Below are 24,230 nucleotides of genomic sequence, written 5' to 3'. Positions count from 1 at the left end.
TAAACAGAGATCACATATTCAGAAGAGTTGATGTTTTCTGGGATCGCTTTACTAATGCAAGGAGTTCCATGTCCCCTTAAGTCCCGATGGTCTTTCCTTGAGCAAATCACCTATTTATCCTTTTGTAAAACTGCTGAATCTGATAACAGTTTCATTAATCTAAACATATTCCCCTCTTAAAAAGAAAAGCAATATTCCAATATTGAAAAAAAAATCTGAGAAAAAGTTTTTTTTTATCTGAAGGATTTGAATCCTCGAACAAGCTAGTATATCCATACTTTATTTACCTATATTTTACCTGAATAGTAAGGCACAGGTAGTAACTTATGTTCACAAATAAGCTCTTTTTTTTCTTGCAAAACTGACCTTATTTATAAAAATACTGTTTTAAAAAGATGTTGGAGTCTTACGATTTTTAAATATCAGCCCTCCGTGGAATAAAAAGGCATTTTCACAAGTGTATTCTCTCTCCCTCCTCTCTCCCCACATTTCCTACAAAGTGAGCATATTGGGATGAATTACAGAGAAGTATGAGAAAATTTTTCCTAAATAGTGAAAAAGAACTGTTCTTGAAATAACATTCACTTACGGTTTTCTTTTCGGTTCTGACTTGGTAGTATTTCGTAAAGCATGAGGGGCACAGCCACAAGCCTTCGTCAGAGAAATCAAAGTTAATGTCCTTTGGAAACATTGGGCTCTGAAAAAAAAAATAATAGCAGAAATAGGACTTATTTGGTCCCCCCAGTTTAATTTACGAGAAGGCAAATCAGTTATGTTATTGGCATGTAATCACAAAGAAAAAGACACAGACCGAAGACTAAACCGACTCATTGTCAGGGCTTCCAGGATCTTATTCATTAATTATGGTGGCTGCCAACAGACAACAGAGGAAAATCAACAATGCTGGATAAAATAATCATCAAGGGCTTCTATGTCTGTAAACTATTTAAATTCTTGAAATTGAATATTTATGATGAGTGATGCTTCTTTAATGTATACCATATTTCCATCAGTTCTCAGCTCTGACTGCATTCAGAAAGCCCAGACGCACCGTCTTTTTTTTCACACCCACCTTTTCACTTGGCTTTGTCCCGGCCCCCTCTGCTAACACCCTTCCGTTAGAAACCTGGACGCCGGGAGTCACTTGCTGTTTCTCAAGTGCCTGCTCATTTTGTGATACCCCTCTCATCCTTAACAATGGTGCGGTTCAATATCCTATCCGCCTGTTCACAGGCGGCTCCCGTGTGAAATGATCGTGAAGTTTCTTTTGCACCCATCGATACGAGGCAAACCAGAGTGGGCTTCCCTCCTTGGGGTTAGTGAACCCAAGTTGTCTGTGAGCACAGACAGCACTATGGCCCCAGATGTGACTGGTTAACTGTACAAGCAGGGAGGATAAATCCACATAACAATACTTCATTCACCAAGGAAATCTGCAATGGATTACAGCTTCTCTATGGTTAAGTCTGGTCTTAATTTACTGCTTTTATTCAGTTTTCAACCACAAACGAGCCCCTTATGAGGCATTCACTATGCAGAATTGACAACTCTTTTTATCTACTTGAAAAATATTTTTGGATAATAATTTATGGTTACAAAATATGTTAAGCAGTTTCAATAGTTATATTATATTCTTTCAATGCTTAATGATGCAGTATCCCCTGTAAAAATGGAATGCCAGGAAATCTGGTAATTTTACATACAGTATTTATCACAACAGAGCAATTTGGCCATATAGAAACACAAATTTAAAAAAACCCTGCATATTTCATAGGAAGTCTTTTAAAGACATTTTTAAGCTCTTAAATCGTATCTCAGGAGAAAATCAGGGTTCAGAACAGTGTCTAAAGGCCCTATATATATGGGTAAAAAATTATTTTGGCAAGCTCTGTATTTTATTTATGGATTATTATGTTTAAAATAGCATATTTTGAACACCCCTCAGAAGGAAAAAAAAAAGCTGCAGCTCTCTCTGAGGACACAAGAGAGAGTTCATTTGCTATTTATATTTTATACATGAAACCAAAATGTGTGGGTAGGTTTGTACTTTTTCACCATCAAACGTATTCTCTTAATTTATATTCTGAATTAATGCCACCTTTTAAAAAAATCCATCTGAAGGTGCTCATTATTATTGGGCATAGAATGTTTTTCAAGGATTGATTGCCAGTCTCTGAAACTACTCTGGAAACCCCAAACAGGCCCAAAATCATCATATCCCTTTAATAAGTGGCAAGTGCCAGTAACAGAGTTTGTCAGTTAGGAGCACATCTCCTAATACTGCCAACCAGTGACTTTAGAACCGCAAACGGGACCGGCACAGATAGGAAGGTATTTTATAAATGGAGACAATGGAGACGATGTGAAGGATGTTCTCTGGGATGATAGCGTTCCTTTTCCATCGCTTTGGATTAATTTAAACCGCAGGTACACAAAGCTTTGCAACTTCCCTTTTGGCAGTATTTGAGCACTTTCAGACTCATTGATACTAAGGGATTCTTCCCATGGCAGAATGAACTCCCTGTAAGTAAACAAAGGAAAACATTCAACTGAGGTACTTGCCGTGTTTTCCTCATTAGTGGCTACACTGTCTTGAGCCTGGGGAAAAGCATCCTTGGCATTAACAGGAAAGGACATTGCTTTTACAAGGAAGAAAACTTTATGGTTTTCTAAAACATCTCTCCTCAAGTGCCATATGTAAATCATATTTAAAAAAACAGAATTGTATGTGCTTCAGGGGGTAAAACTACATAAACGTGCAATAGAAAATAATGAACTGTATCACTTTGGTTAGTTAAGCAATTATTGCTTCTTTATAGACCCAAATGCAGTTTGGTTTTCATCATAAAAATGGGGGGGGGGGTTGGTTTTGTTTATTGTTGGTGGTGGTTTGTGATTTTGCTCGAATGTTATCATTCTTGTTATTTTAGAACGTGGCATATTCAGCCTTTAATATGGTAGCTGGGTTTCACTGCTTTCATAGATGTTCTGGATGAAGGTGTAAAATAAAAGGTTAGAAAGGTGATAAATTAGACAATAGAAGCATGGGATTCAAATGGCACTTACTATAATTCCAAAATCATATATTAGAATAGTTTCATTAACAATATTATAGCTACTTCCTGCTGTTTATCTCAAACATATTAACATATAGATAAGAACACATTCTGTAAACAGAATATAGAGCTTTGGATTTATGACAAACAACAGCAACGACCTAGCCTCATTAATCTGGGCAAAAATAGTTTCTGATCACCAACCACGGGTCAACAAGCACCAGATGCCGAGGAAGACTTTGGGGCATTCCCACCGATCTACTTAGTACACAGACCCATAATGTTCCTGCACCCTTTACATTATACCCTGTGTACCCGGATGCTAGTGGCCTTTCTCCTTCCTCTTCCTGCCAAGCATTATATGTGAAGTTAGAGTGGGAGGGTCATTTAACAATGAATTTCCCCATTGTATAACCATTACGAAGCTATCCAGGCTAAATAACTTGTTGTTTTTTAAGTCACTGTGCAATTTCAAGGTTTTAATGGCCCTTAAAATATAATACCGTGTGTCATTTATTTCCTGAAGTAAAAGCTAGTGCCAGCCTTTGGAATTCATGTAAAACAAGTGGTTCAATATAGTTTGAGGAGAGAATGAAAACTTGATAAGCAATTAATCTACCCTGAATGCCTTCCTCATGGTTTGTGCCTTTTCTTACTGATTTTTAAAAAAAAACCCAATGTATTCAAAAGAAAATCAAATAAAATATACATCTAGATCTTTCTATAGTGCATTTGTTAGAATGAAACCCACACACAGGGAGGCAGGAAAGATTGAAGATTTAAATAATTCAAAAATAAAGGTGTTTCTGGTTGAGTGGTAGAAACTTGAATTTTTTTCCCCCCTGTGCCTGGAGCTATGGGAGAAGGGAAAGATTTGAAATGGGAAACTGCATACATAAGCATAGAGAAGGGACTAATTTCCTAACAGGATAATCCTGCAAGTGACACCTGGTTGGGGAAAAGAACTTCTCCGAGTCTGGCTGCTAATTTGCAGAGGCCCAGGCTTAAGAGTTAAGGCAGGCCAGAGACTTCGAGACTCAAGACTCAACTAGAAAACAGAGCTGAGTCTGGTTGATTTGTCTGCCAGCCAGTGTATTCCCAAGGAGCATGCATGGTGAGACTACAGAGACTTGTCAGTGAAGTCATACTGCCTGAGATGCTGTATAGGCTGAGGAGACCCTTGTCAGAGGACTGTGTGTAGCAAACAGATTGAAGACCCAGGAATCCAAAAGGAGGAGGGAATGCATCTCAGTGGTTAGCGGGGCCAAGAGAATGGCACAAATTCATGCAGGGTGTCAATAGTTGAGGGCTGCAGGTGAAAAGATTATGACTTCTCCAACTCAGTTGAGAGTATGGTTTGCTCCCTTGGCAGCGTGGTACAGGGCAAAAATAGCAAATCCAAAGATATCGAGATCAATGAAAGGCTGAAGAGTTGCCTGAGCAAAATTAACAGGGACAGTAATAAAGTCAGAGAGCTTGATGCCACAAGTGTCTAGGAGCTTCGCAAGGTAGCATACTTCAGAAGATATTCCTTGTAGGGAAATGATAGCCATGCTTGAAAGGACAAGGACGGGATCCAACAAGATGGTGTGTATGTGCAGGACTGAGACTGAGACCATGCCTCTCTATCTCTTAGTGAGGAAGTACCTGGAGGCTAAAGAACTCTATAATACCATACTTATTGCGTAAGTATGACGATCACCTATGTATCCATATTACATACATCCCTATACCTAAATTAACTGCCTGGTAAAACATATAGGCTTCACGCAAATTTTTGAGTTAATCACGAACAAGAGTACGGGTTGCCAAAGTCCCGAGGTATAGAACACTTATTCGGGCACCAGGTAGAAACACCCGCAACGTGGGTGTGCCGGACTAAGCATTCCATCATATTTTTGGCCCCTAGCAAAGACCGGCCTGGATGGAATCTGCACACATTCTGTAACCCGGATGAGTACTACATGCCTATCATCTGAATGGGGTTAGTCTCTGATTGGAGTATTGCCAAGTAACCCAATTTTAGAATAGCACAAATTTTAATTATATGTTTCATTTAGCTGACACCTGTCCTTGGAGGCTGTCATTAAAATCTAACAAGCTATGATGTGGGAACTATTATTATCTATGATTTATAGAGAGGCAAAAATAAATAAGGAGAGAAATAAGGAAAGGCTGGGAGGTTTCGAGAAGCGGTAGAATTTAAAAGGCTAGAGATTCCACTGGTGAAAAAGAGCATCGTATCAACTCCCTTGAAAATTTATAGAAAATGAAAACCCAGATCACTGAATTTCTCATGTTTGAGGCATGATTTCACTAAATATCCACCTCATCCATCATTTCACGTTGTGGATATAGTACACCGCTCTTTCCCTGGGTAAATTGGGGAAAAAAGTACATTTTAAGTAAAATGGTCGAAACTGAGAAGGCATCAGTTTTAAAAACAAGTTCTACCAATTGTAGCATCTCATACCATTTGTCTTGTACACCTAGTCTGCTCAGGAGGAAAATGTGGTGAGGGAAGGGTTGGGGTACAGATGAAACAAGAGACATAATATGCTGATAATCGTAGAATTTGGACAGTGAGTACATGGGGGTTTGTTATACTATTCTGCTCACTTTTGTGTAAATTTTGGAATTTTCCATAATAAAAATTCAAAAGAAATTCAACTTAGAGAGGTATTTAGATACTTGCACACATTTATTTGGGAAAATTAATTCATTTTATACCCTGAAATTTGAGCATAAACAGAAGAGCAGAACATCTTATATTAATTATATTACTATACTTATGTTAATGATCCCACGGTAACTCTACTATTCTCCTAAGAATGGAGAACGAAAGCTCTGTATACATTTTTCTACTCTCTGCATTCACAACCAATCTTTTTATAACAGCCCTGGGTTTCTAGACTGAATGCCAAATATGCTTCCCGTTTAGATCAAATTTAGCTTTAACTAAAATAATTAGCCCTTGGTCCTAATTCTAATGGAAATGTAAGACTCTTAATATTCAGTAATGGTAGCACTATTAGATACTGCTGCTAACAGTGATTTATATGAAATAATTAGCACACTGTTTCTGTTGTAGATACATGCAGAATTTGTCCTAAACCAAAGGCAAAACAATAATAAAAACTACTGCCTTTTAACCTTTCCATGAATTTAAATAAAAAACGAGTGCTGGAATTGCACATTAATAAGGCCTGTTAAGCTTGGAAGAATATTTTACATTCATCTGTAGTTCATCAGACAGGTTCATGACCTCAGAGGAATTGCTGTAGCTCCTGCAGGTCTTAAACCGGCATGGGAGAAGACACGAAATATTATTTTATGATTAGAAAATTCTACTAGAATTGACAGAAAAAAGGAAACACACTCCAATATTGAGTATATGCTCTGAAATGAGCACATAGAAAAATAAAGATATTGAATGGATTGACTTTTATTCCTCCAGGCACCTTAAAAAGAAGCAACTAAAAAGACCTTTGAACATAATGCCATAGTTTTATTCTTAATGCGGGAATTGTTAAGGGCCAGCCCCTACTGTGTGTCTGGAGGTACACGCGAAGGGGAATCACCGTCTTGTTTCCCGGTTTTCTAAGTTATACGATAATCACACACAAAAAAATCATGTTTCTCATTAAAACTTTTTTTTGAATTCTCACCAAGTACATGTTTGGAAGTATCCTAGCGTTCGTTTATCCTGCCTTCCCTCGAATTTCCTGTTGAACGAACCGCGTTGTGTGAAAGCCATTGTCATTCGGCTACCACTGCTAGCAGAGGCCCCACTAGAAGCAGTGGGGTTCGTGCAGTTGCATCCTCATCACTCAGCCTGAGAAAATCCCATCCACCGAGCTGATTCATGCTACTTCTTTGGATCTGCTACTGGCAGCACAATAAGGGATGAATGAAATAAGCACTCGGCAGCTGAATGCCCTTAAAGACCACTTGGGAACTTTATTTGGTGCCAGATAAAGTGACCTGCCAGTGTCAGCTGCGGGAAGCATATTGTACTGGGCTCTGCAGTCTGTCCCAGTTGCCTATTCATTTCTGAGGAAATTTTCAGGTATTGAATTTTAATCCATGATGCCCAATTATAATTTGGGACCCTTTTACATTAGAGACTGGGCTTCACCCCATTTGGCAATTAAGTCAGAGCTGCCTAATACATGATTTTAATTTCCGGAAAGCAGGTGCTTCCTTTGGTCAGTTACCAATCTCAGATTTTCCTTCATTCTTTAGCTCAAACTATTTTGATTTTCATACCCCCTGACCCCCCTTCTAGAAGTATTCACTGCATGTTAGATGATTTTCCTACTTAAGCCTGTAGGGATTCCCATAGGCTTCTTTTAAAAGTGTTTATGACTTTTTCAAAAATTCATTTTGTAGGTATCCATTTGATCTCCATTTTATAATAACTTGTTATATTGCCTTTTAAAGTAATCTGAATAAAGGTTTGTTTACATTGTCTAACGCTTGCAGTTATGAAGCAAGACTCCCCAGAAATAAGTATTGTCTGCATTAGCTTTCTTTGTCTTCTATTTTTACCAATTTAGTTAAAGGCTTCCCTAACAATTAAAAAATGATTTTTATTTGAGTTATTTTTACAACGATGTGTCTTCTCCAAACAACGATTTATTGTTCAAAATAAATTCTTGAGAGAGCACCTTAAAATAGGAACAACTCAAATATCCAGTGCCAGATTTGGAGGCAAATGCTATATAAGTCAAATCCTATCTAAGAAGAAGTTCCCGACCCTCCACACACATACATGAAGATGGCACAGTCTTATCTTCCAAAACTACTTTGTGCAAGATAGAGGTAGTACCAATAGAGCCGTAGAGAGGAGATTGGGAAGCCAGATACCAGTTTGTGCTGATAATGACAGCATTTTATCCCTTCCGTTGCTATGAATGAGCTGCCTACTTCACTACTTGCTTTACTACATATGAATTATAAACTACTGTTGAACTATTGTTGCTGTGACGGCCATCATAGGGTTAAATTTAAACCTTTGGTGGCCATAGATGGACCTGTCCTTGGTAAGGGAAGTGAGTAAAACAAAACGAAGAAAAACAACAGAGTAGGAAAAGAAAGAAAAGAGACAAAGTAAGAAGGAGCGAGAAAGTTGGAAGAAAGGAAAGAAAAAGGGGACTTAAGATGGGGACACAGTTGAGTGCTACCATTGGTTGGCTTAATCTGCTCATCTTTTGGCTGTCCTCTGCAGGCTGAGAGCACAAATGCCTCCTACCTACAGGGACTCCCTTGAATACTGTTGCATAATTAGCTGAGGATTAGCAAAATTGATAGTCTTTAATGGGACCATGAGCAAATGTTTCTTTTAAAAAGAGCCAAGCACCCAAATTCTGGATCTGAAAGATGCAAAATTAGAGAGATTTGCAAAAACACTCGGTTACCTAACAAAAGTATTCATTTAATATTTCTCTTAAGGAATTAGCTCTCCCAGAATGTAATAAATGTGATTGGATTAAGACATATGAAATGGTATGTGGTAGTGTTTCTCAAACTATGTTCTAAGAAACGTTAATGCCATGCTGGATACTAAGTGATGCTTCCTTAAAAAAAGCATGCCCTCATCAAATACATTTCAAGACATTAAACCATATTTGCTCTCTGAGTGGGTCACAATGCTTATTGCCGTATTATAGGCACTGAGAATTCCTGCAGTGCAGGGGCAGGGGGCGACCCATTTATGTTGAATCCAGCATTTTACAAAAACAAATTGGCTATGAAACTTTTTTTCTCCTTAAAACACTTAATGGTTTGCACTTTCTGGAACACCATTATAAAGCAGTGCATTCCAGGAATCGTACTGCTTCGTTGTCATTGCTTTTGTTTTGAAGAGTAAAACTAGCTGAATTATAGGGTTAGTATTGACTTTGGGACTAAAATATTAAAGTTGAATACATCTGTTTAATGTGCAATTCATTAAGGTGGATATGAACCTTATACCTTATGTCATTGTTCTTACCATGCCCGTTTACTTTTCTGTATTCAGCCTCTAACCATATTAAGGCAGGACCCATGTTTTGTTTTCCATTGTATCTCTAAGAACTTGTGTAGTGCTTGGTACAGTGTACGTATTCAATACATATTTGTTTGAATAAATAAATGAACACTGTAGTAGACATCTTTTTAAGTTATAGATATAACATAGTAGAATGTGGGTTTTAAAACAATAATTTGGACCTCGAAGTAAAAATAATAGAAGTAAAAGTCAGAATAACTAAACTTCCCTGGTCTTTAATAGCTTTGTCAGAGGCCAATAAATTCCTCACCAATTACTCTATTGTCTGATGCTTCATTGCTCCTGTTAGCCGGTCTGTTTGAAGTCAATGTTCATTCTGTTCTATAATTTTCCAATTTGTTTTTAAGTCTTTATATCTTCAATTATATTCCAATAGCCATTTCTTACCTGCCCTTTACTTTTTGTTGAATGAATTCTTAAAAGCAAACTAATACTGAACATCACATATCACAATGTGCTCTCAGAAACTTACTGAAGAGACAAGAAAAGGCAGTGAAGGCCTGGGGGTGAGGAGTGTGTGGTATAGAAGGGGTAAAAGATATAAGATGTTTAATTCATTCAACAAATATTTACTGAGTGCCTATTCTATGCTGGGCACAGTGTATAGTCTAGACAATTCAAAGTCAGACAAAAATATGAAATATTCATCAGACAGATATCACCAGAATTAAGAATTTTCAAAATTTCATCACCCCCCCAAGTCAGTTTATACTCTAGAATGACTTGATATTTTTAGAGCAATGATTTCATGTGCAAATTGTTTGTCTTATCTATTTTGTTCTGTTTTTACAGCGGTTCACCTTTTCTATCTTGACAATGCCAACTTGCCTGAAATTGTACAGTATTTTATGGGCCAGGACAAACCACTTAATATGATTCTGTCGCATAAAATTTAAAGTCCTCTTAGTTACCTTCAATCAAAGTAGTAACCGTTCAAAAGTCTACTTCAAGAATGGTGTTGACCAATGGTTGGTAAACTATGTCCTGTGGGCCAAATATGTCCTATCAAGCATGTTTATAAGTAAAGTCTTATTGGAACACAGCTACACTTACTTACATATTGTCTATGACTGCTGTTCTTTCGTTCAGTATTAAGTGTAGACATGAAAAGCTGGAATGTCTAAATTTTATGTCTAAGTTTTTACATTCTATGCTGGGATTATAGGGCTTGTCTCTGGAAGTATTATACATGAGTATAGATTGTAGGCAGGCTTCAAGCTGATCTATTTCCTGATATCCATTTTCTTGTGTTCCCATCCTACACAGAATAGGGCTGACTTGTATAATCAATAGGACATTGTGGAAATTATGGAGTGTGACTTTTGAGTCTGGGTCATGAAAGGCATTGTGATTTCTGTCTTGTTCTGAAAGAGCCAGCTATTATGTCTAGGGGACACTCGAGTAGCTCCCAGGAAAGTCCATGTGACAAGGAACTGAGCTATCTGCCAACAGCTGATGAGGAACGGAGGCAATCCATGAACACCCAGTGAGTGAGCCATCTTAGAAGCATACCCTCAAGTTGCAGTAAAACCTTTTGATGATGGCAGCTCCTGCTGACATCTCCACCACAACCTCCTAAGAGACCTGGAGCTGGAACCACTCAGGTGAGTCGGTCTTGAATTCCTGACCCTCAGAACTATGAGATAATAAATGTTTACTGTTTTAAAGCCACTAATTTTTGGGTAATTCATTATACAGCAATAGATAACTAACATGATGTAAGAGAACGTGGGCTCTGATGTCACACAACTTGTGTTTGCAACCGGATCTACCACTTGCTAAGATGCATGACTTTGGGCAGATTATTAACTCTAGTACTTAGTCTTCTCATCTAGAAACATGGGAATATTATTGCCCACATTTCACAGAATTGTTGTGAAGAATTCAAGGAAGTAATGAGTGAAAAGATTGTTGCATAAATGTTAGCAGTTATTTTCTTTTCATTATTGTCAGAATGGACTCCAACTATCCACCTAAAGATTCTTCAAACCTCTTTTGTTTTTTGGCAACTAAGTGAATACATAGTAGAAGTTTGAAGGACTTTTAACCCATGTACTAGAATTCATACAACTTAGAATACCTCAATTGAATGTGGGGCGTCAGTAGAGCAAGTAATTAAGAGAAAAGGCTATTGTCAATATATTGGAAAACAAGACATATATCAGTACTGCATAATATTTCATATAAAAATAATAGAAGGTGAAGAACACGCTGCTACCCAAGAAAACAGGTAAAACTATATAGCCTAACCCCAGCCACACATTTTCAAAAACAAAATGACAAATGTAATTTTTGGCCTGATTTGCTAAAGCCTAAACTACACATATTGGTTTTTGGTAAAAAATAAAAGATAAATAGCCAAATACTATGATGCTTTGCAGGTTGCTTGAGTTATCTAACCCTTCTTTAATCCAAGGGATTATTGAACAAAACCGATGTTCATTCAAAAACACTTATGAAATCTGTTGTGGATTACCAATATCATCAGTTAAACCTGTTTCAAATTTATTGCTTTCATTCAGGTTAAATAATAAAAGGGTCCATTTGTCCCACCACATGTATATACACGCATTCAGCTTTCATCATTCCCTACAAGTTTAATCCAGTGATTTATGTTTTTTAACGCATGTTCAAGGAATCTGTTGAAGAAACTCATCCAGACAGACAGAAGAGTTAGATGGGATTAGTAGGGTGTATGCAGGATTTAAAGCTGGTTGATTCAGTTCAGAGTAAGTTAAAAAGAGAAAAAGAATATAACACTGTAACCCTCCTTGAGGTTCTAATCATTTTAATGACTTTAGCAAAAAAAAAAAACAAAAAACAACCAAACAGGCTAAGGTCAAGAAAGTTCAGAGACAAGGATCCCCGTTTCTAGAAATACATTACATGAAGAAAAGTCATTGCTTCAGCTGTTCCTTTTTTTCTGACAGTGAGAAACACTGCTATATTTTTCTTAGAAAAAGTCTGCCTTCTATATAAGTCATCATATTAATGATTAAATCTGAGGTTTCAGAATTCTTGATTTCCTTAGTGAAACCATTGTATTTCACGTAACACCACAACCAACAGCAAAAACTAAGAAAAAATTGGGCGTGCTGACTTTATTTTTAAATGTTTATAGCCAGGCAATGTATTACTTTTGAGATCCTCAGAGAGCAACTGCTCAAATACAAAAAAATACTATGACTTCATCTCATTATTGATGACTTGAACATTTAAAAACATTCAGTTTATGTCTTGCAAGAGCAAAAATATTGGAATATGAGGAGGAAAAACCTTCTGTTTTCCCCAGTAAAGCGAAGTCCATTCCACGCTTTCAGGTATTTTTTTTTTTCAGTGATATTCTAATCTTTATACATATTAAGAACTTCCTTTGATAATATTGTTTCATTAGTGTAAAATGTATCTTAACAAATATGCCCTTTTCCATTAACTTCTTGCCAAACACAGAGGACAAATGGAGACTTGATAAGCATATTTTAGTGCTTCATTGACCCCGATATGTATTTCCAACCCTCATTTTGTTACAACTTTCATAGTTTAATGGAACACCTTGGGCCATGAAGTGTTTTGTGTTCATTAACTTTTAAAGAGGAAGAGATATGCTATCTGATTATTAGCATTTGGGACAGAATATCAAGTGCTCCTCATATTTTTCTGATTCTACCCACATCACAGACTAGATATAGGGACATGGCAAATGGGAAATAGAATTCGGTGTGTCCAACCGAACTTTGCGCGATGGGGAAATGTACTATACCTGTGGGGTCTTCACTGTAGCTGCCGCATGTGGCTGTTGCACACTTGAAATGCCATTAATACAACAGAGGTGCTGGATTTTTAATTTTACTTGTACTAATTTGTTTAAATTTAAATAGCCACATGTTACTGGTGGCTGCCACCCTGGACAGCGCAGGATTCGATGGCTTATGGTCAGATTTTCAAGAAGAACAGCTGACTCCACAACAATTGATGATCTTAGTTTGTAGCTTTGGCCACTCTTATTCCTACATTGATAACGTTTAAAAAGATGAACCTTTGGTTGTTTTTAAATACCATAGACTTAAATTTGCTAGAGAATGTCTGCTCTTTGTAGAATTTTGCATATACAGACACCATGAGATTTAACTGCTTTCTATGAAAAGTTGCACTGCTCAGATAAAATTTATATTTAATTGTTTCCAATGTATTATTTATGAATACAAGTGGGGTTCTTTCTTGTTCAATATTATCGTTAGTTTAAAATTTCCTCAAATAGGGGCCCCTGGGTGGCTCAGTCAGTTAAGCGTTCGACTTCAGCTCGGGTCATGATCTCACAGCTCATGGGTTCAAGCCCCACATTGGGCTCTGTTATGACAGCTCAGAGCTTGGAGCCTGCTTTGGATTTTGTGTCTCCCTCTCTCTCTGCCCCTCCCCCGCTTGTGCTCTGTCTTTCAAAAATAAAAACAAACACTTAAAAAAAAGAAATTAAAAAAATAAAATTTCTTCAAACAATTTACAAGAATTATCTTCAGAATACATACAATGCTATCAGATCTTAATTTCCTACTTATATGAAGAGGTAAAATGTTTATCTCAGGCAAAATATGCCTGGAGATACCTAATATCATAATTATTTAAAATGTCATTTGCATGATGTCTTGAGTTCAAGTAAATTTGTTGAGTGAAAGGAAAGAATAAATATGAAAGTTTCAACAGACTCCTGCATTTTTGTAATGGGTTGGGGTTTGACTTATGTTAATATACCTTTGATCCTTATTACTTTATTTTTTTATTAATGTTTATTTATTTTTGAGAGTGAGAGAGACAGAGTGTGAGCGGGGGACAGGCAGATAGAGAGAGAAAGACATAGAATCTGAAAAGGCTCCAGGCTCTGAGCTGTCAGCACAGAGCCCAACGCAGGGCTCGAACTCACAAGCGGTGAGATCATGACCTGAGCTGAAGTCAGACACTTAACCGACTGAGCCACCCAGGTGCCCCTTATCCTTATTACTCTAGTTGTGAAATTTTTAAATCATCATTTATCTTTTGTTTTTAGTTTCTACAGTGATGTATTGCAAGATTATGGGCAGGGCATTCAGCTTTAAGTTTTTTGTGTATTTGATTTCACTTAAATGGGTAATGACATTATGATCTGCTGGCAAGTTATTTAAAAACTCTGATTGACCAAAACTAGCTAGGAATAACCTAATAGCAACCAATACATATTTGTGGGAGTAGGAATATTTTTTAAAGTTCATTGGAATACCCTGGAATTTCCTTTCTTGTATAGCTCTGTATGCAAAATCCTTTCTTCGTTTGTTTATTTCTTTGGATTTATATATGCAACCAAACTCACAGAGTATGCTGTATCTCAGTACTCTAAATTCCTTATTTTTCTTTCTCAATTTTTGTTATCTACAGAAAAGCTCTGTCCGTGTACCCCACAAAGGGCTGCAGTATCTTAACTATTCCAGCCCCCAATCTATTCTGCACTGTCAATCACATCACCTCCCAAGGTGCTTCACTGCACACAAATCAAGTTTGAGTCAAGTTTACTTCTAATCAATAGATCCTTATAGATTGTTTTAGTATACCTAAATCACTTCCCAGAAAATATCTTGCCATCTCATTTCTAATGGGAAAACATTAGATGAGATTTCAATCTGGGCCACTAAAGAAGAAAGGCTAATGTACTCTTCTGGTCCATCAGGGCCCTAAACTCCATGTAGTTCTTACATGAAATGGGAAAATGTTTTCTCTCAAGTCAAAGACACACACAACGGGAACATTGTAACTTGGGGGGGTAGTGGAGAATGAAGAAAAGGGCTGAAGGAAGTGCCTGCTGCTAGATTGTTTCCACACTGTGGAAAGCTTATGCATTGCCTTGAAATCTGCAATGTGGTCAGGCACGCGAGTTCTGAAGTGAAAAAAAAATCTGGAAATCTTTTTTTTTTTTCATTTTAGTAAATCAACAGCAAATGTAGCTACTGATGCTACTTTGAATGTGATAAAAACACAGTCCATTTATTATCCATATTCCAAAGGTATTTATTGCTCTAATAAGACAGTTAAATAGTATGCTAAGCAGCTGTTCTTAACAATCTGTCCTGTTCTAGAGCTAAGGGGAGTACTGAGAAAATTTGTATTTAGATGTTGTGCTTTCCAGTTAACAAAATGCTCTCATACAGATCATCTTATTTAATCTTTGTAGCAGCACTGTGAGAGTTAGTATGTCCTTGAACCGCAGTCAGGAAACTGAGGCTCTCATAGACAGGGAGTTGCCTGTGTTCAAACAGCTGGCATTCTAGAGATGTATCTTTAAACATGCACAAAAGATCCCAGAAACTGCCTTCTTCTCATTATAATGTACCACAAAAATGGTTACTTATATTTACCATTTTACTTTTCTGATATTTTATTTCTTTTTTGTTAACGTTTATTTATTTTTGAGAGTGAGAGAGACAGAGTGAGTGGGAGAGGGGCAGAGAGAGAGAGAGAAGGAGACACAGAATCTGAAGCAGGCTCCAGGCTCTGAACTGTCGGCACAGAACCCAATGCAGGGCTCAAACCCACGAACCATGAGATCATGACCTGAGCCGAAGTCAGATGCTCAACCCACTGAGCCACCCAGCCGCCCCTACTTTTCTGATATTTTAAATGAATATTTACTTCTGGAAAGAAAAAAAAAAGAGAGAATTTTGGTCTAGGGGACTCCTGGGCAGACCTACACTCTTTCCTACACTATGCTGGAGTTACTATGCTTCAATCTGCATAATGTTAAGTTCTGTGTGAATTAGGGTGGAGGCTACTGAAGGAAGTTCACTGCAGAGGTTTTGCTAGAGCTGGGATGTAGATCAAAGTCAACTGAGCCTATAGTACTCCTCTGAGAACACTTGAGTATGGTGGGCCACTTCTAAGATGGCTCCCGGTGATGCCCTCCTCCTAGTATTCATGTAAAATCCCCTCCCCTGGAGTATGAGGAGGTACCTAGTGACTTGCTTCTTATGTGTCACTTCTGAGATTAGTTTACAAAGAGGTGACTTTGGTTTTTCCCACTCTCTGTTGCTTTTTTGCTTGCTCATCTTGATGGAAGCCAGCTGCCATTCTCCAGGCTGCCTTATGGGAGAGCCTATGTGGCAAGGAACTGAGGGAGGCACCAGCAAACAACTAGTGAGATACTGAGGCTTCCAGTCCAACAACACATGAGGAACTGAATCTTGTCACCAACCATTTGAGGGAGCCTCTTGTCGAATCTTGAGGTGACTGCAGCTCTGGTGATCACTTTGACTGCAGTCTTCTGAGGACCTGATCCAGAGGATCCAGTTAAGCTATGTCCCATTCCTGGCCCACAGTATTTGTTGCCTTACACTGCTAGGTTTGGGAAGTAATTTGTTACACAGCAATACATAACTAACACATGAACAGAATTGCTTTCCTACCCTTTAGGTACACAGTGCCCTTCCCACTATCGAGAATTAATTTTGGAAACGGATTTGATGTCAGTAAGTGAAAACTGCATAGTGGATAAAACCATTGCTTTGGGATTAGAAACATCTGGGCTGCGTCTGGATTTGCCATTTACTACTCTAAGACACTAGGGAAGTTATTTACTATCTCTGATCCTCCTTTTCCTCATTTGTAAAACTATCTATACTATCTGCTTCGTAGGTGCTTCTTTAAGCGAGATCATGAAAACGAAACAAAAATATTTAGCATCTAATAGGCACCCAGAAAGTATTAGCTATTTTATGACAATTATTCCTTAATTTGAATTTAAATATATTAACTGCATCTACTCATTTGGTTTTGCATTCCTAATATTCTTATTCCTATGGAAAGGACCATCAATGCCATTTTTGTAAATACGAATGAACAAACATAAGCCATTCCTTTGGATAGGAGGAACCTAGGTAATCAAAAACTCCCACTAAAAATGGAAATCATAGTGTCCTAAACATCAGGAAACTGTCAAGGAATAACAATAAAAACCATTCTAAAATATTTTGCACGACACGGAAATAATGTAAGTGCATGATAATAACTGGCAGGTAATGTCTTAAAATAGAAGCCAAGCTACAATGATTTTCACTAGATGCTTCTCAAATCCTATGGGTGACATGAACCCATTTCTTCTGTCACATTTCTGAAGAGATAATTGCAGGCAACAGTGTAAACAGCTTAACATTCACAGGTCATATTGAGAAATGTTTATAGATATTGACAGCTAAATACAACATATCACAGCACCCCACACAATGTGGCATCTACCTAACAATGAACTTCCACAAATCAAAGTCAAAAAGTCAAGCTTTGCTTTGGTAAAAAGGAATATAGAATTATTTGTTGAATATGAATAGATGAATAATGAATGAAATGCTTTCCAGAATTATAGGTGTGTATGAAATATTACAGAAATAATATTAATGAAAAAAATACAATTTTCTTTTATAATACTTAAATTTCTAGGCATTTACCCCTTGGATTTAGCAATTAAACAACAATTAACCCAAAATAAGAAAAACAAGTCTCCAAGCAATCTACTAGACAGGCAGTAAGCATAAAAAACATTTCCTAATATTCACAGAATGTTCGTATGAAATATTTTTTTTTAAACTGAAAAACTCAGAGTGCCTGGCTGGCTCAGTTTGTGGAGCACATGACTCGGATTGTGAGTTCGAGCCCCACATTGGGTGCAGAGATTACTTAAAAATAAAATCTAAAAAATAAACAAGAAAACTGACAAACTCATACAATTTACAAAAAAAAAATTAAAAATGAAATTTGCTAAAATCTTAAATAGAAATATCTACTTGGAAATGGCAAATAAACAAATTCTCATATAAAATTACATTTTCCAGCTGACAGTGTGTAATTTAATATTTGTGGCAAAGTGGAAACAGATAAAATTTACTTACATTTATTGGGCATGAGAAAAATTTAAGAGTAGGATATAGAGAAACATTTGCATTAGGAAAAAAGGGTTAGTTTCTCAATCTTTGTTAGTTATTTAGTATGTTAAACATACACAGTCTGGGTGTAATTGTTTCTAGTCTTTTAATGAAACTATGTGTGGGTGGAGTGGATATATTACACACACTTGAGAATGTATATACAGAAAAAGTTACTGGTATTTCTAATTATGTTATATTTCTTAACTACCTAAGAGCTTCAAAAATTTTAAATTACTGTATATCTTATTTACACACCCCCTCCTAAAGTTTCCGTATTCTGCTCATGTTTATCCTGTCTTCTACTCATTATTTGTTAAATTGTACTTTACTTTACAACCAGAAATACATATTGATGATTGTGAATGTTGATTAGTTTCTTCGGAAAGCCATTTATGCACTTGTTCTTGTACCTTGAAAAACTATGCATGGAAAAAAATGTATATTTTAGCTTCTTCAAGAAAGATTTGAATCAGGAGTATTTTTATATAAGTGCAAACTTTTTGTCTTTTGTGATTTTCCCAGAAAGGCATGAAGTTTGAACATAACAAAGCAAAGCAAAGGAAAATCTTGCTCTTCTAAGCTCTGAATGGTCTTTGCTCATATTAGAACCAGGCCAGGATACAGAATGTTAATTGTCTCATGGAAATCCTATAACCAAAGTAATATCAGGTGCAAAATGAAGATTTTTATTGGATTTCAACAGAAAGAAAAGACAATGACAAGAGAGAAGAGGATTTAAAAAAATGAGAAATCTTGCAACTAATATTTATTTGGCACCTATTATGGGTCAGGTACACCAGTTCTTTGGGTTATATCAGTGAATAAAATCAACAAAAAACTCTTCCCTCTTTAGGCTTACATTCTCATGGGGGGAGGGGTGCTTGGTGAAGGGAGAGAGACAGTAAGTAACAAACATAATAAATAAAGATGTGCCAAAGGTGAAAGAAAAAGTAGAGTTAGGGAAGAAAGTGTGTACGGAGGCAAGGTAAGGGTAGGGTTGACATAGGTGATATTATATAGGAGGGTGAGGGTACATAGGTCTTACTGAAAAAGTGACATTTGAGCAAAGACTTGAAGAAAGAAGGAAATTATCCCAAGCGATATCTGAAGAAAAAGCATCTGAAGCAGAGAACATAACTTCAACAAAAGTCTTAAGACAGGAGCGTGTGTGACATACTCAAGGGACAGCAGGAAGGTAAATGTGGCTGGAACAGAGGGAGAGAGGGAGGATAGGTTTGTGGATAAAGTGCCTAGGAGACTATAGATAGGGTGGTGGTACACATCTTTGAGGAATTTGTAAGCCATTGTGAGGACTGACTTTGACTGACTCTTGACTGATCAATTTTTTGTCCTTGCCTTTTTTTCCCTCCTCATTCTCCTCCTCCTTCACCATGATCACTTTCTTTCTTTCTTTTTTTTTAATGTTTATTTTTGACAGAGAAAGAAAGTGCTAGTTGGGTGGTAGAGAGAGACAGGGAGTAGAGGATCTGAAGCAGGCTATGCACTGAAAGCAGCAAGCCCAATACAGGGCTCGAACTCACGAACCGTGAGATCATGACCTGAGCCAAAGTTGGAGCTCAACTGACTGAGCCACTCAGGTGCCCCCACCGCGATCACTTTTATTGCCAAGGCATTTATTTACTGAATACTTGTCTTGATTTGAACAATAATAAGATTCTAAACTTTTAGGAGTGTTATTTCCACAATTTTCTCCTTCTCATCATTTCTATTCAATCCAAATATATGTGTTGGATTCCTAATATGGGCAAAATTGTGTATTAGGCACATTTTAAAAATAGACTGTAGGGCTGCCTGGGTGACTCAGTCGGTTGTGTGTCCAACTCTTGGTTTTGGCTCAGGTCATGATCTCATGGTTCTTGAGTTCAAGTCCCCAGGTGAGCTCTGTGCTCACAATGCAGAGCCTGCTCCCGCTCCCCGCCTTCCCCACTCCCCTTCCCCCCACCTCATGCTTGCACGTGAGCACACACACACACTCTCTAAATAAATAAATAAATAAATAAATAAAGGACTATAGTCTATATACTCTGACTACAGAATATGGTCCTCTGGACCACTATTGCACACGACACAATCAATACTAAGTGTTTTATATGTGTTAACTCATTCAGTCCTCTCAGCAACCTATAAAATGGGTGCTATTATATTTTTCATTTCAAAGATGAGAAAAATAAATCACGGAGAGATTAAATAACTCATCCAAGATATGCAGACTGCAAGCTAAAGAACTAAAACTTGAACTCAGGTATTTTTGACTCCACAGTGTGTTCTTGACCGTTCACAATACTGCCTTCTATTGTTATAATCCTTTACAGTACTCGTACTCTTTGAAATGTTTTCTTTACCCACTTGTTCATTCACCAAGTATTTATTACAATTCTACTGTCTTCTCAGTGCTGTTCGGCATTGTGGAGATAGGGCAGCTACAAGCCTCTATGGTAGCTTTGTGTGAATTAGAAAAAAAACATCCCTATTCCTGAAGGCATTTTACTTTCTTCTGGCAGAAAATTACTGTAACACTCTGATCTTTGAAGAGCAAGATCTCTAACCATCATTGCTTGAAAATTGTCATAATAAATATACAAATTTATTTTCAGGTCTAAAGGTGGAATATATCTGAAAGCCAAAATATTAGAGGCGTTTATGATGTAAATAGTATCCCTTAGATATGATGCCCTTGTAAAGTGCACAACCTGAAGTGCTTACGTGGCACCACCATATGAGCCAAATAAAAGAAAACATTGCTCCCCAGAGATGAAAAATAGAACACTCGTAGTAGGTCAGAAAACTCACTTCTTTTCTATAAGACCTTCTGGGGTCTTATTGATAGACTCTTTCAAAATCTTCCATAGGAACTCAAAAACTCAGCAAAGTTGCAAATTATGATTTGAACACTAATAAGACACTAAAGTTTTAAGGAGTGTATTCTGGCCGTTCTTTTAAAATCATCTCTGATTTTCATCAATTCTATTCAGTTAAAGAAACACATGTTGAATTCTGAACAAGTGCAAAACTGTGTGGTAGGCATATTTTTAAAAATATGGACCATAGCCTGTCGGGCACAGACCATATACTGTGATGCACCGGACGGCTATTGAACCCCACATGATGCCAACTCTGTGTAGTATTTATATCCATCACAGCTGACATTAATCAGTTAGCTACTTAGAAGAGGATTTTCTCTCATCGAGATCAGAGCATACCTATGCCATTACTTTTATATTAATTAGCACTTATCCTCAAAAGATTTTAAAGTATGACTGGTTATTAATTGCATCTTCACAAATAATAAAAAAGGAGGTTTGGGGAGGCTAATAGTAGGGCCAGGTTCAGTCAGGAATTTCTGACTCCAAAGCCCACCGCGCAGACTGCCTGTCAGCATATGGTAGGAGGCTGACCAGCTCCCAGGCTCTTGCAGGTTGAGAGAAAAATCGCCAGTGAAGACGATGGAAGAGAGAGCACACAGATCTTACCTGTGCCAGTTTCCAGCTTGCTTACGCCTACCCAGACCACGCACAACTCCTATTGTTAAGCAGCCAATTCAGATGACTAAACCCTGAACTGTACTTTCAAATGCATGAAATAGTCCCAGAGTTTGCTGCAAGGTTTCTTACATCCCTTTTCTTCTCCATGTGTCTTGTTTTTAGGCTTAATACTGTGCTTCCGAAAGAGTAATTTGAAGATATCAGGGAGTATGAAATAAGAAAAGCAAACACACATTCAAAGTTAACCGGGTGCCAAACACTATTATGAGTACTTTGTTATATTCTCTTTTAAGAAGTGAGAATGAGGGGTGCCTGGGTGGCTCAAGTATTTGGGCGTCCGACTTCGGCTCAGGTCATGTTCTCACGGTTTGTGAGTTCGAGACTTGTGTTGGGTTCTGTGCTAACAGCTCAGAGCCTGGAGTCTGCTTTAGATTCTGTGTCTCCATCTCTCTCTGTCCCTTCCCTGCTCATGCTCTCTCTCTCTCTCTTTCTCTCTCTCTCAAAAATTAAACATTAAAAAAATTAAACAACAACAACAACAAAAAATAAGTGAGAATCAGGTGTGGTTTTTTTTTTTTTCTTAAGAAGAAATGTTGAGAGCTTAAACTCAACTTGGAAATATATCTGGAGCTGAAAGTTTGGGTAAAGGAATGAATAGAAAGGAATTTTTGTACCTCAAACTCTCCCATGTAGCAACATGGCCCTGGAGGCATTGTCAACAAAGCAGTGGATGAAACATTTCAGCCACAGGAATCAGTGAAAACATGCTTATGAAATTTGTTATGACTTCATAGAATTCCTTCATTCAAATGGCCATTTAGTTTTTACTTATTCATGTAGTCTCTAAATGACTTGTTTGAGAAATAATCTTTTGGAGATATCATCACAAAGAAAGCAAGAGTTTCTCAAAACTGATAAAAATCACTTAATTTTTTTCTCAGCTCCTTTTCTTCTTTGTAAAAAAATCTGTGTCTATGCTCTGATTTCCCTATCTTGTTGTCAGTCCCTACAGAACAAGGGCTAAGTTTTATACCTCTTTGAGACTTTTAGTATTTACCTTCTACTTTGCACACGGAAGACTTCATTCATTTACTCATTGATGATTTTTGTGAGCACCTACTATGTGCCAGGCAATGGATGGAGTGAGGGACAACAATGGCAAATAAGACACAGTTTTTACCAAAATTGTCACTGTTATAGAGAAGCCACACAATAAATTGGCGATTGCATTAGGTACAAATATAGTATGGGGCAATATAGTGCTCATCAAAATAGAGGGGTACTAAACTCAATCTAAGTTGGTCAGGGAGGACTTTCCACAGAAGGTGACAAATATTCTGAGATCATAAAGAAAGTAATAGTGAAGACGCAAAAGGGCAGGACAGGTGAAGGTCACTACAGGAGCCAAGGCCTTGAACCCAGCAGCAAGAGCTCAGTCTGCTCTGGGACCTTTCAATAACTCCTTGTGGTTAGAATGGTGAGCTCTTGCTTGATGGAGTGGCATGGCAAGCAGGAGACAGCTCACAAAGGGGATTCCACCAATATTTGTTTCCCGTGCTCCTGAGGCCTTTGGTAGGTGACACAATAACAGCTGCAATCCCTACAGGTGTGCCTAAAAAGCAGGTGTCTACATAGGCCAGTCATCACGACAAAGACCAAGTGCCACTCTCACAGAGGACAAAACAAAAGGTGTTCTCATTACCAGTTGAGTCAGAGAGCAGTGTGAAATGGGGGAAGAATCCAAGGCGTCATCTCTTTCTTAACCTGCATACTATAATTGAGTTTTAGAAGAAAAGTGACATCTACTCAGTAGATGGATATCTTTCAGATTCTCCAAACTTGTCTGGTTATCATGTCTGTGACCTTTAGATAAACGTAACCTGAATCTTATAAACCACCTATGCCTGCATAAGCCAAATACTTTTGTTCTATCTGCATTTTGCAAATTAAGCATCGTCTGAGGGGATATATTCCATCGCAAGTAACTTTTGCTTCTCTCAACCTTTCCTGGCTCTGAAAGCGTTTCTCCAATATGAGCTAGGTACTGAACTTTGAAGAAGAGTCCACTGTAATAACAGTAAAGTTTAATGATGCATAACTTTGAGAGACTGACAAATTTCCAGCCAAAGTATTGATTCTTACAGAATTTATGAAGCACATGCTGTATTCTGTGTCATTATGGTCCATTTTTGGCTGAAAGAATCATGTAAAATAGATTTTTAAATGAGTGGTAATAGCCAGACATAAAGAAGGTATTGATGTGTGTCATGAAGGGTGAAATAGCATGCCAGATTAGAGCATATAACAAATCAAAAACAACAGTACCTTCTACTACTACAAATATAAATTTGCTTTTCCTCTTAATCACCCCCTCCTGTGTACCACTTTGCACATTTACAATTTCCTTTCTTATAGACCTCTTCTGAAGAGCATTAAAAATGTGTAAAATTTTTGCATAGTTGCATATCTTGCTTCGTGGGATACTAAAAGTTCAGAGACCGGTTCCTCAAATTTGGCAAAGTAATTGCTCTTATATGTAAATACTGCCCTTTGCAAATAACGCTAAAAGCCTGTAATCTAATCCTTATTACATGCATATAAATGGAATATTCAGTAGATCAATATTTAAATACCTTTATCAATTCAACAATTTTAAAACAGTACTGGAAAATTTCATTTGTCTTTC

The 24,230-nt window shown here is 37.4% G+C and overlaps 1 protein-coding gene across 35 annotated transcripts in view; it reads right to left on the bottom strand.

Annotated features, from left to right (window-relative positions):
• ADGRL2 (adhesion G protein-coupled receptor L2) overlaps positions 1 to 24,230 on the bottom strand; it is a 624,038-nt gene that overhangs the window by 377,691 nt on the left and 222,117 nt on the right. For all 35 annotated transcript variants that reach the window (XM_043575408.1, XM_043575393.1, XM_043575396.1 and 32 more), the window contains exon 4: positions 590 to 697. The gene's annotated coding sequence lies outside the window, so the exon portion shown is untranslated. The remainder of the gene's footprint in view (positions 1 to 589; positions 698 to 24,230) is intronic.

Source organism: Prionailurus bengalensis, chromosome C1 (genome assembly GCF_016509475.1).
Source record: "Prionailurus bengalensis isolate Pbe53 chromosome C1, Fcat_Pben_1.1_paternal_pri, whole genome shotgun sequence".
Classification (NCBI taxonomy): Eukaryota; Metazoa; Chordata; class Mammalia; order Carnivora; family Felidae; genus Prionailurus; species Prionailurus bengalensis.
The sequence above is the reverse complement of the archived record's forward strand: the minus strand, read 5'-3'. Positions and strand labels throughout refer to the sequence as shown.